Genomic DNA, 10812 nt, shown 5'->3' with positions numbered 1-10812 from the left:
ATGCTAGTTGTTGCACATGGTGTATACTACCAAGATTTTGCTATGAACTGTTACTCAGCAACAGCTAGCTAACACAGTAACATGAAATATTATTTTTGTATGAACTTAAGCCCTATAGTTTTTCAGGTCTATCATATTGTCCAAATTACTTGCCCTAAATCCAAGATTCCTTGTGAAAAAATCAGGATGATACATATTTTATGGGGTTTTTATGAGTCTTACTTAATTTAGTAGATAGAAAGCATTCCAGTGTTTCTGAAAAATGTCAGTTATTTTTATTAATATTACTATTTTCCAAAATTTAAGTATATTTGACTCTATGTCTAGGGGAAACAGCAAAGCACCAATTAGGCCCAGCTTTACACTCCTGTATGTGGGACAAATTTATTCAACCAGGAAGGCAAGAGAATAAATCAAGTGTGCAGTAATGCCAGCCCTCATCTTTCTAAGAAGGGAATGATACATAGTCTCAATTTCATACTACACATCTATACAATGAATGCAGTCTGTTTTGTACACACACACACACACACACACACACACACAAAATCTGCAGAAAGCAGGTAACTTTTTTTCTTATTGGTTTGGATTGAAAAAAAAATCCTATTTTACTGCAGAGGGAGACTTAGAATATAGACTTAGCAAAATGAAAGAGCAAAAAACAAGGATTGTGGATAACAAAACTCAACACAGTTGCTTTCTCCCATACATCACAGTTCTACAAGCACAAGAGAAAACTCTTAGAATTCATTCAATCTTTCAGAAGACTTTCTTCTTGGAAAGTATCAAATTGTGAATCCATAAAAGGTGATAACACAGCCCACTTGGTAATGTTTTTGATAATTTCAGACTCACTGTCTGGTGATAAGGAAGAGGGGTAGCCAGGATGCCAGTCTCCTATAATAACAAAGATAAAACATTCAAAAGGACAAGTCAGAGTGAAATGAGCTCCCCTATTAGCAACCACGATCCAAGTGCCTTCTTTTCTTGGACAGTGTCCTGACAAGTAAAAGCTGCTGAGGTCAAGTACCCCAAAGAACGCTCCCAAATGCCACATGTGGTAATGCCATGTATCATTCCCTGAAGACATTCCACTTTCAAACCTCCTGGAAAATGTCTTTGGAGTCCTCTGTCTGCCCTCCTGACAGCTTTTTTGTTTGCTACTGTGACTAAAGGACTTGAGCAGAACAGCTGTAGAGGAGGAAAAGTTTATTTGAGGGCTCTTCGGTGTCTGAGGTGTTATCCATAGAATGGCAGTTAGAATCCTCTAGGCTCAAGGTGAGGCTAAAAGTGTGGAAAAGTGTGGTGGAAAAGTGTGGCACAGGGAAGCAGCTCACATGATGATAAGAAAGCAGAGGGAGAGACTGAAAGCACCTGATTCAAAATATAGACCCCCCCATAGCCATGCCCCAAATGAACTCCTTCCTTCAGCCATACCCCACCTGCCTCCAGTTATACCCTAAGTTCATCCCATCAGGGATTAATTTACTGAATAGTTTAAGGCTATAACACAATCATTTTTCTTCCCAGACCTTGCATTGTCTCACACTGTGAGCTCTTAGGGGATACCTCATATCTAAACCATAATACCTCCTGAGTTACCGCTCTTCCTCCTGTTGCTCGTTTGTAACCAGTTGTCAGGGGTGCTTCCTAGTTGCTGAGGAGGGCTGCACGACCCTCTTTCTCTCTAAAGGCTTCGGCTTCAGAACCTCTTCGTGAATCTCGCTCGTCACCAACACTGAGCACCACTGTCAGTGAATTCCATGAGGCTTTATTATATGAAAGGCTCATTTCAGAAAACATTGATAACTAATAACACCTGTCATTATCAGACAGGTGTGGAGGGGATTCACCCATCTCCTCACTTTCAAGGTTGACTAAGTGACTTGAGCTTCAGTTTCATCACTTGTAAAACAAGGAGGGCAATAACCTTATATTATTAATGGATTTGTTCTGAAAAATCAATGGATAATTGTAGAAGTGATGGATTTTCTTCATTGCAATGTTGTCTACACAATTATCATCCTAGTCATAAGACATGTATCAGGCTGGGGTGCTGCTGAAGATTTTGCATAACAAGATGCCTGAAAACAGATTTATTGTGAAAAGGAGAGGAAGAACAATTTCTAAATTTGTTTAGCATTCAAGACTCAAGCCTGGAAAATGTGAACCATATTGCTCCTTCTCTAAGTAATGAAATGCTAGTTAATGAGGTTTTCATATGATTACCTCACATATACAAATGGGGAAACAAGCATAAAAGAGTTAAGAAAGTTGCTCAGGATCATACAATTTGAACCTAAATTGTCTTGACTTCAGAGTGTATGCTCTTATGATATGGTCTACTACTTCTAGAGAGAATCCTGACCCTTAGGCTTATTCAAATTATAGCTTGGGAACTCTGAATCATGAGAAAGAGATAGAGATATAGACAGAAATTAAAAAAAAAGCCTAGGAGCCAGTCCCTTCTTCAGGGAAGTGGAGAGGAAGGGATAAATATAAAGGAATGTTAGATTAGAAGAGGGGCATATCATCAGCAAGTGCCTAATATACACGGAGCTCATGGGAAATGTGGCCCTACTTCCTGGTTGAGAAAGGGCAGGTCTTGTGTTCCGTTTCCCCAAGCCACCTTTGGTCCTGTGTGGTAAGCATGGGATATTGGCTGTAAGGCTAAACCAGCTAGTGCAAGACAGGGCTTTGACAAAATCAAGACAAGACCCTGTGATGAGTTATGTCATGTAGACAAAATTTTGCCCACCCCATGACCTTGACTCCTTCTGTTATACTTATGAATACGTTACATTACTATGGTAAATGGCACACTGCAGATCTTAAACAGGGAAATTACCCTGTACTGTCTTGGTGGACCCAACATAATCAAACTGAGACTTTAAAAAGCATAATATTTTCTTGGCTATGGGAAGAATAGGGAATAATAGAGATAAAGCAGAATTGGATGCCAGACATGTGAGGCAGAAGGGGAAGGCAGAGAGATTGGAATTGGAAGGCAGCTGGTAAAGGGGTGACAGAGAAAGCATGAAAAGGAAAGCAGCAGCCTCTGAGAGCTGAGTGTATTCTGGCTGAAAGCCAGCAAGGAAAGGGGATCTCAGTCTTACAACCACCAGGAACCACAGTTGGTAAACATCATGAATAAGAATGGAAGTGGAGCCTTCATAAGGAAACATGAACATGTATCAACACCTTGATTTCAGCCTTGTGAGATGTTAAGAAGAGGATCCAGTCAAGTCTACCTGTGTTTCTTTCTTTTTTTTTTTTTAAATATTTATGTTTATTTTTTAGTTTTTGGCGGACACAACATCTTTGTTTGTATGTGGTGCTGAGGATCGAACCCGGGCCGCACACATGCCAGGTGAGCGCGCTACTGCTTGAGCCACATCCCCAGCCCCTCTACCTGTGTTTCTGACCGTCAGAGACTGAGACACTAAATCTGTGTTGATTAAAGATGCCAAATTTATGGTAAACTTTTACTGCCACAATAGGAAAATATTATAAGTGGTTTTCAAATTCTCTTAGTCTGGAGTGGATCTGAGAATTTGAATTTGTAACAAATTCCCAGATGGTGATGCTAGGATACTGCTGGCCAGGAAGCACTTTTGAAGAACCTCTCTTTGTGTAAAAACCATAGTCTCACATGCCATGGGCAGGAGTGATCAGGGAAATATGGAATAACACTGTGGAGACCAGAAGACCAATAATAATAACACCTATTTTGGGAGAAGTAAAAATAAGTATTCAAAATATGTTGTCTGAAATATGATAGTGAATAAGAATAGATAATGGTCAGGCAGTGGGCCCCAGTTAAGGTCTTATTCACAGGCAGAGACCACACTAAGAGGCTAACTGGTATAAATATTAATGCGCACCATCAAGGTCTTTTTCAAATGTAAAAGACCACAACATTCCAGCCAACTGCTCTGTCCCCAAGAGGCAAGAGAATGAAAGGAGAGGGTGAACCCAGATGGAAGTTACAGAAGGATTAAAACTCAGGCTAAAAGAAACAACCAAGAGCCTTGATACTTTTCAATGCCTGTTCAGCATAGATTTTGATTAATGCTCATACCCCCAAAACATATAAGCCTGTTAGCTAGCACACCAAAATGGGTTTCCTACTCTCCACCCCCTCTCTCATCTTCTCACTTAAATAAATCCTGCTCCGTTTACTCTTCTTTTCCATTATTGTCTGTGGATTTTATTCTTCAAATTTGCGAACAAAAACCCAGAAGGCAATTGGTGAAATGGGAAATCTAGTCTCATCTCAAAAACTCCAGTTTCAATAGTAGTTGCAATTTTCTGTTACTAATAAAGAACAGAACCTATAACACCCAAGTACCCTACTGTAAGAGAGGCTTTTTCTGGAGTTGAAGTTAAAGGAGAAGTAAAGTGAGACCTGACTTCCATTGCACATACTCTGCTACAGTGGAAGCAGGTCTAAATGGAGGTAAAAGACGGAAGGTACTTGGGACTCCTTCTTGGGGTACCCTTTGTATAAAGATGGCCTGCATAATGAACACACCATGGAAAGATATTGTTACTTGTTTTCAATAATTAACTCTGCTCATTTTACACTTGTTTCCTCTTACTTTGACTATAAGTAGCGAATGTATCACCCATCACTCTCCTTTACAAAATTATTCAAAGCCCTGGCTCAGTGAACTGAGAGGTGACCCAAGTTGCTAGTCACTGCAGCAATTATAGGATCTGTCACCACTTTTATTCAAAACAAAGTGATAGGCAATTTTCAAATAGTCTGCTATTTGTGGAAGGGGTGTGGGGCAAACTGCTACTGTTAAGTGAGGTTTAACACTTCCCTCAAGTACTATAGTATCTGTAAAACCTCTATTACAGCAAATCCATACCTTTTAACGAAACACTCAAAAGAAACTCTGCTGAGCAGAAGTATCATTCTAATAATTTGAAAAGGCTACAATAACACTTCTGTCAATGCGTAAATGCATACTAAGGAATGCCTTAATAATTTTTAAAAACACATATTAACTATCAAACTATTATATCTTTCTCAGTGCCTCTTTTTGCTTATACCAAATAAATACAACTTTACTAAAAAAGAGAGAGATATGAAGAAAGCTCCACATCTCAACCCCTTTCAGGGGATAAATTGAGGCTAATAGTATATAGTTAAAAGTTGCTGATTAAAAAGAAATAACTATGTCCATGTCTTGTTTATGTGGGGTTTTATACTTACAACAAAATAATATGTGCCAACTTAATAGAAATTCACTACTTCTGGAGTATGCTATTTGGAAGTCAGTAATTTGACATTAAAAATGAAAGCTAATCTGTCAAATTCATTTCCTTGATTCTCACTGCATTCATAGTTCCACAATTTAAATTCATTTTGGAAGTATAAGCAAACTCAATCAACTCCTAAATTATGGATTTCTTTCCATTTGGGTGTGAACATATAAAATATCAAGGTAGGCAGTACACTCTACATGCTATGTCAGGTTTCCAATGTCCTAATGAGAACTCAAATTGCTAAACAAAATGTATGTGTCCAAATGTTAACATTATTCTATTTACTTATTATTCTGCAATTCAGATTTGGGCAGTAGATCACAACAACCCCAAATCAGAGCTGTTAATATTCCAGATAACATATTTTGAGGAATTATCTTTACATTCCAAAAGTAACTTCAAATTATTTAATAGAAGCATGGCTTCTTTGGCAATTAACCTATTCTCTGTCCCTCTAACCTTCTGTAAATTAGAATTCCATATGCAATGATTATATAACTCCAATCTCCCACCAGAATCTTAACATTTCATTTTCAGAGTACGGAAAAATAGCCACCAAATTGTCCTCCTTTAGATGTCTGTATAATTCAGTCCTAACTAATTATCTTAAATGTTCCTCTTCTAGGAAACTGGAATGATTGACTGCTTAATTCTCCAGCTAGTCAAAGTACTCTTTGTAACCAAGCCAGTGCTCTGCGTTCTAACCCTCAAAATAAGTTCTGCTCCAACTCAGCTTGGGCCACTTGATAACATGAGATTCAGGACTCTTCCTCAAACTCCCACCTGCAAGACCTTCCTTCTCATCCTCTGACATCTAAATGCTGGTGCCACAATGTACCTTTTTCATAACTCTTAAAACACGTCTGCATTTACAGTCCTAACAGAAGATCTTAATATTTCTCTTCACTGGCCCATGAAGAAATGGACATTCCTTTGACCTAGACTATTAACTCACTGGGGCAAAAATGAAGATTGTTCCTCTTTTTCTATCATCTCTAAGACACAGTAGGGTATTAGGTCCTTTGCAAATATTGAACAAGTATACACATAGGATATAAGATCTAAGGTATTTACCTATTTTTTTTTCTAGTATCAATTCTTTTTTTTTTTTTAAAGAGAGAGAGAGAGAGAGAATTTTAATATTTATTTTTTAGTTTTCGGGTTTTTGGTGGACACAACATCTTTGTTTGTATGTGGTGCTGAGGATCGAACCCGGGCCGCACACATGCCAGGCGAGCGTGCTACCACTTGAGCCACATCCCCAGCCCCAGGTATCAATTCTTTATCTTCTGAATTGTGCACACTATTTCCCCAAAATTATAGTTTTTAAAATGTCTTTCAGAAATACTTTTAGACCTACTGTTTGTTCAATACTTCCTAGGAACTTCAAACAATGGATATCTTGATAATTGTTTAGAGAATATCATTTATAATCAGGTTTCTTTTTATTTAAGTACTTTAGAAAAACAGATGCCTGAAGTACTTAAGCTGGATCAGTAGTGCTTGTTTACTATGCTTTAAAACTGGGTTCCACTCTTGTTCAGGAACATGTTAACTTTGGGGCTTTTTTCAGGAAACAAGTGAGGTCTATGTTCCTTGAAGTCACTTCTGCCTCTTAGGAAGCCTTTCTTCTCATCAACCCAAATTGCCTCTTGTCTTTAAGGCTGTGTTAGGTCCCATCAGCTTCATGAAGTCTCCCTGTATACGAAGGCCCCCGTGACTTTTCCTTTCTCTGTATTCCACCAGTACTTAAAATGGCTGCCACTAGTATTTTACTTGAACACAAGTTGACTTATATTGGCTCTATTTGTAAGTTTTTTTCTTCTAAACACACCTAAAGACAACAGCCTCTGCCCCTTCACAGTGTCAGATATTTACTAAAACTGTACTAAAGCTGGGCTCGGTGGCACACACTTGTAATCCTAGCAGCTCAGGAGGTTGAGGAAGGAGGATTATGAGGCACTAAGGAACTCAGTGAGACGCTGTCTCTAAATAAAATACAAAAAAGGGTTAGGGATGTGGTTCAGTGGATAAGTGCCCAAGTTTAGTCCCTGATATTTAAAAAAAAAAAAAAGTGTAATAAGTACCTGTGAACTTGGAAATATATACATCTATATTTCGAAGTATACCTATATTTGAATCATGACTACAAAAAATAATGGTCTTATGTGAAGAGTTTTGATTCAATGCACACCTTTTGAAGCCATTTATCTGAAAAAAGCAAAAAATGTGGATTTCCTCCTAGAATGACTTCAGTATTCTAGCACAGAAGTCATATCCCGTAACCCACATCAAGATAGAAAGTTTACTGTCCCTTGCCTCATTCATTTATCCATCCATCATTCATTCAGTGCATATGTACTAACCTGCCAGGGCATGAATAGCCCTGCCAGAAGCTATGGGAAACACTCAGGTGAATTATGTTTGCTCAATTTTGATTGATATTTGTAAAAGCAGAAACCACTCACCAGAGAGCTTTGCTTAGAGAGTGAGTTTAGCTGGGGATGGGCATGTTTGGGACCATCCTTCCATTTAAAAAGGGCATTGAGATCAGGTAGTAATAACCAACAGCATTTACTATCTTGATGGACCCATATTAGGTAGTTTGTTCAGCAGAATAATGAGGAAATAGTAAGTACATTTTTTAATTAATGACATAAATACTCAAAACCAGCAAGGAAGTCTATAAGAGGAAACTGAATTAACTCCAGGATGGACAGTCAAAAAGAAAAAGTAATCACAATACAATATAAAAAATAGTGAAGATATTTAAGTAGGAGCTATTTAAAACAGTGAAATGATTGTAAGAATACTTAATTAGTACCAAAGAATTTTTTTTTTTTTTTTTGTACTGGGGATTAAACGCAGAGATACTTAGCCGTAACCACTAAGCCACATCCCTAGTCCTTGTTTTTGGTGTTTTTTTTTTTTTATTATTTTGTTGGTACTTGGGGGCACTCAACCACTGAGCCACATCCCTAACCCTATTGTGTATTTTATTTAGAGACAGGATCTCACTCTTTTTCTTTCTTTCTTTTTTTTTTTAAAGACAGGGTGTTGCTAAGTTGCTGAGAAACCACGCCAAGTTGCTGAGGCCATCTCTGAACTTGTGATCCTCTAGCCTCAGCCTTCTGAGCCACTGGAATTATAGGCATGTGCCGAACTTGTATTTTTAAAGCAGGAGCAAATAGATTATTATATTGTATTTTAAAAGTCAAAGTTAAATCCACACATGTGCTGGTGACTTAATAAGGAATTAGACTGCAGAAACTCATAAGGAAATGATTTAAGCCTAATATCCCTGCCTCATGCAGTTTTCCAAGTCATAAAGAGGCTGCTTATTCTCTGGAGTGAATGTAAACAGGTACTGCTTTGCATACAGTGGCAGCTATTCAAGAAGGGACACAACTTGCCTGCATCTTGCTAGCTCTGTCCTTTCCAATTGAATTACAGGACTTGAGAGGTCATACCCTATTAGAGTGATGATATTTGCTTAGAAGTCTTTTAAAGTGAGGATTGATATTTTAGCATCAGTGGTCTCAGCCCCTCCATAAATTACCTTGTTAATACAGAAAGTTGTAACTGAAAAACAGAAACAATAACCCAGGTTTTCTTCTGGTCATCTGTGGCATTTAATTCAGTGTGTATGAGCCAAATAATAATAATAATAATACCTCAGGTGATATGTTTTTGTAAACATAAAAAAGTAAAATATCATGGCATTTAGGAAATGCAAATGTGGCTCTGTTAAGTCTCTACATTTGGAGGCAGTATGATCCTTTCTACTAAATACATGATATTTACATTTCACAGCAAAAAAGATTTTCCTGAACACTCCCAATCAATGGTCAAAATTTATTAACATTAATAACTGTTTCAAGTTCTGATCATCAAATCCTGGTGTTCCGGAGTAGATGGGAGCCCTCAATCATTGAGAGTGTTAGCATGTATACTTACACAAGATAGCGAAGCAGGGGGTCACTAATTCATGCTGAGTGGTCACTCCTAGTAGCTGCTGTTGAGGTACTTCACACATATCACCTTATACTCTCTTCCCATTACTGTAAGACCAACATGATGCTATACCAGGTTTGCAGGTTAATGGAACTAAACATAAGGTTGTGAAGTCATTTTTTCCAAGGTTAATTGTGGAATTCAACCACAATCTCTTCCAAATTTGTGTTTGTGGAACTTTCTAAAAATGTTCAGTACTTCATTTCACAGGTAGTAAAGTCTTAGGGAGAAAACAGGCTAAGAAAATTGCTCCAAGAAGCTTCACAGAAATATACAGATAATAAATCCCTAATGTTTTAGCTAAAGAAATTAAAGTGTTTGTGACTATTTTGGACCATTTAGTTTGCTAGGGAAAACCAACCCTTGACTCTTGGTGATACTCTTGGGATCTGAGAGAATGGACAATGGGTCTGATCCAATATGGTAGTTCTAAAGACTTCATCAAATAATTCAAGACATATGGGTATTAGCCATCTTCATTCTGAGGTGATCAGAATCTGCAAATTCATCAGCATCTGTTCCCACCTTTACCTCATCCCTAGTGCCTTAATGCAAGATAAGGCTTCTTTCTTCTTCCCTACATCCCATTCCAACCCTTCCTGCCGACAGCCTTAATTCACCAACACACTTTCTTTTCTGTGTGTTCAACCCTTCCCTAGCTCTTTACAGTCAATAGAAAGAAAGTCTTATCCATCTAAAAATCTAAAACACACCCAAATATTCCCTCAGCTTGCCACTCTTGACATTCTATATTTCCCTTTCCCTTCACAGCCCAGCTTCTTGAAAGGATAGTCTATGATGCCTGTTCCATTTCCAGGCTACCTACTCACTCCCCATCCCACAACAATCTGGCTTCTGACCTCACCACTCCACCAAAATTAGCCCTGCAAAGTTACAAATGATCTCTCAGTTCCTGAAGCCAATGGACACTGTGTGGTTCTGCAGCTTATACACTAAAATTGGAAAGATGTGGAGAGGATTATCATGGTCTCTGGGCAAGGATGACAAGAAATTCATGCAGCATCCCCTATTTTTATAGTATGAACTCATTGTGTTATATATAGATATATATCTTGATATAGAGAATATATTTGCATATAGAAAAAAAGTCTAGAAAGATACATATCAGAATTTTAGCAGTAGTTATGCTGAGTGATGGGATTTAGGGTGACAAATACACAGTTTTTCAGTTCCTACATATTTGTGCAACTTATATAATAATCACACATCCTTTATCTAAATAAAAATAAATGTCATCTCAAAATATCCAGGGGCTCATTTCAGTTCCTCTTTGACCTTACTGCAGTATTCTGACAGTATTGCTCTTTCCTTGATGGTAAGCCACCACACTGTCTTAAGCTTCCTCTTCAGCATCTTATTCTTAGTCCTCTTTACAGCTTCCTCTTCTCCACCCATGCCTTCATAATGCCACCCTGAACTCCATCACCGACCCTCTTCCATCCCCACTCTTCACAGTATCTAAGTGGCCTCATTCACATCAGTGGCTTATTTGATGCTGAA

At 38.1% G+C, this 10812-nt stretch overlaps 1 non-coding gene across 1 annotated transcript; it reads left to right on the top strand.

Annotated features, from left to right (window-relative positions):
* The first annotated feature begins 10224 nt into the window (after nt 1-10224).
* LOC143380814 (U6 spliceosomal RNA) lies at nt 10225-10326 on the top strand. Its single transcript, XR_013088693.1, has one exon. It is a non-coding gene; the product is annotated as a U6 spliceosomal RNA (small nuclear RNA).
* The last annotated feature ends 486 nt before the right edge of the window (nt 10327-10812 follow it).

This window comes from Callospermophilus lateralis, chromosome 14, assembly GCF_048772815.1.
Source record: "Callospermophilus lateralis isolate mCalLat2 chromosome 14, mCalLat2.hap1, whole genome shotgun sequence".
In the NCBI taxonomy this organism is placed as follows: Eukaryota; Metazoa; Chordata; class Mammalia; order Rodentia; family Sciuridae; genus Callospermophilus; species Callospermophilus lateralis.
Note: the sequence above shows the minus strand (reverse complement) of the source record. Positions and strands in the feature narration are given on the sequence as shown.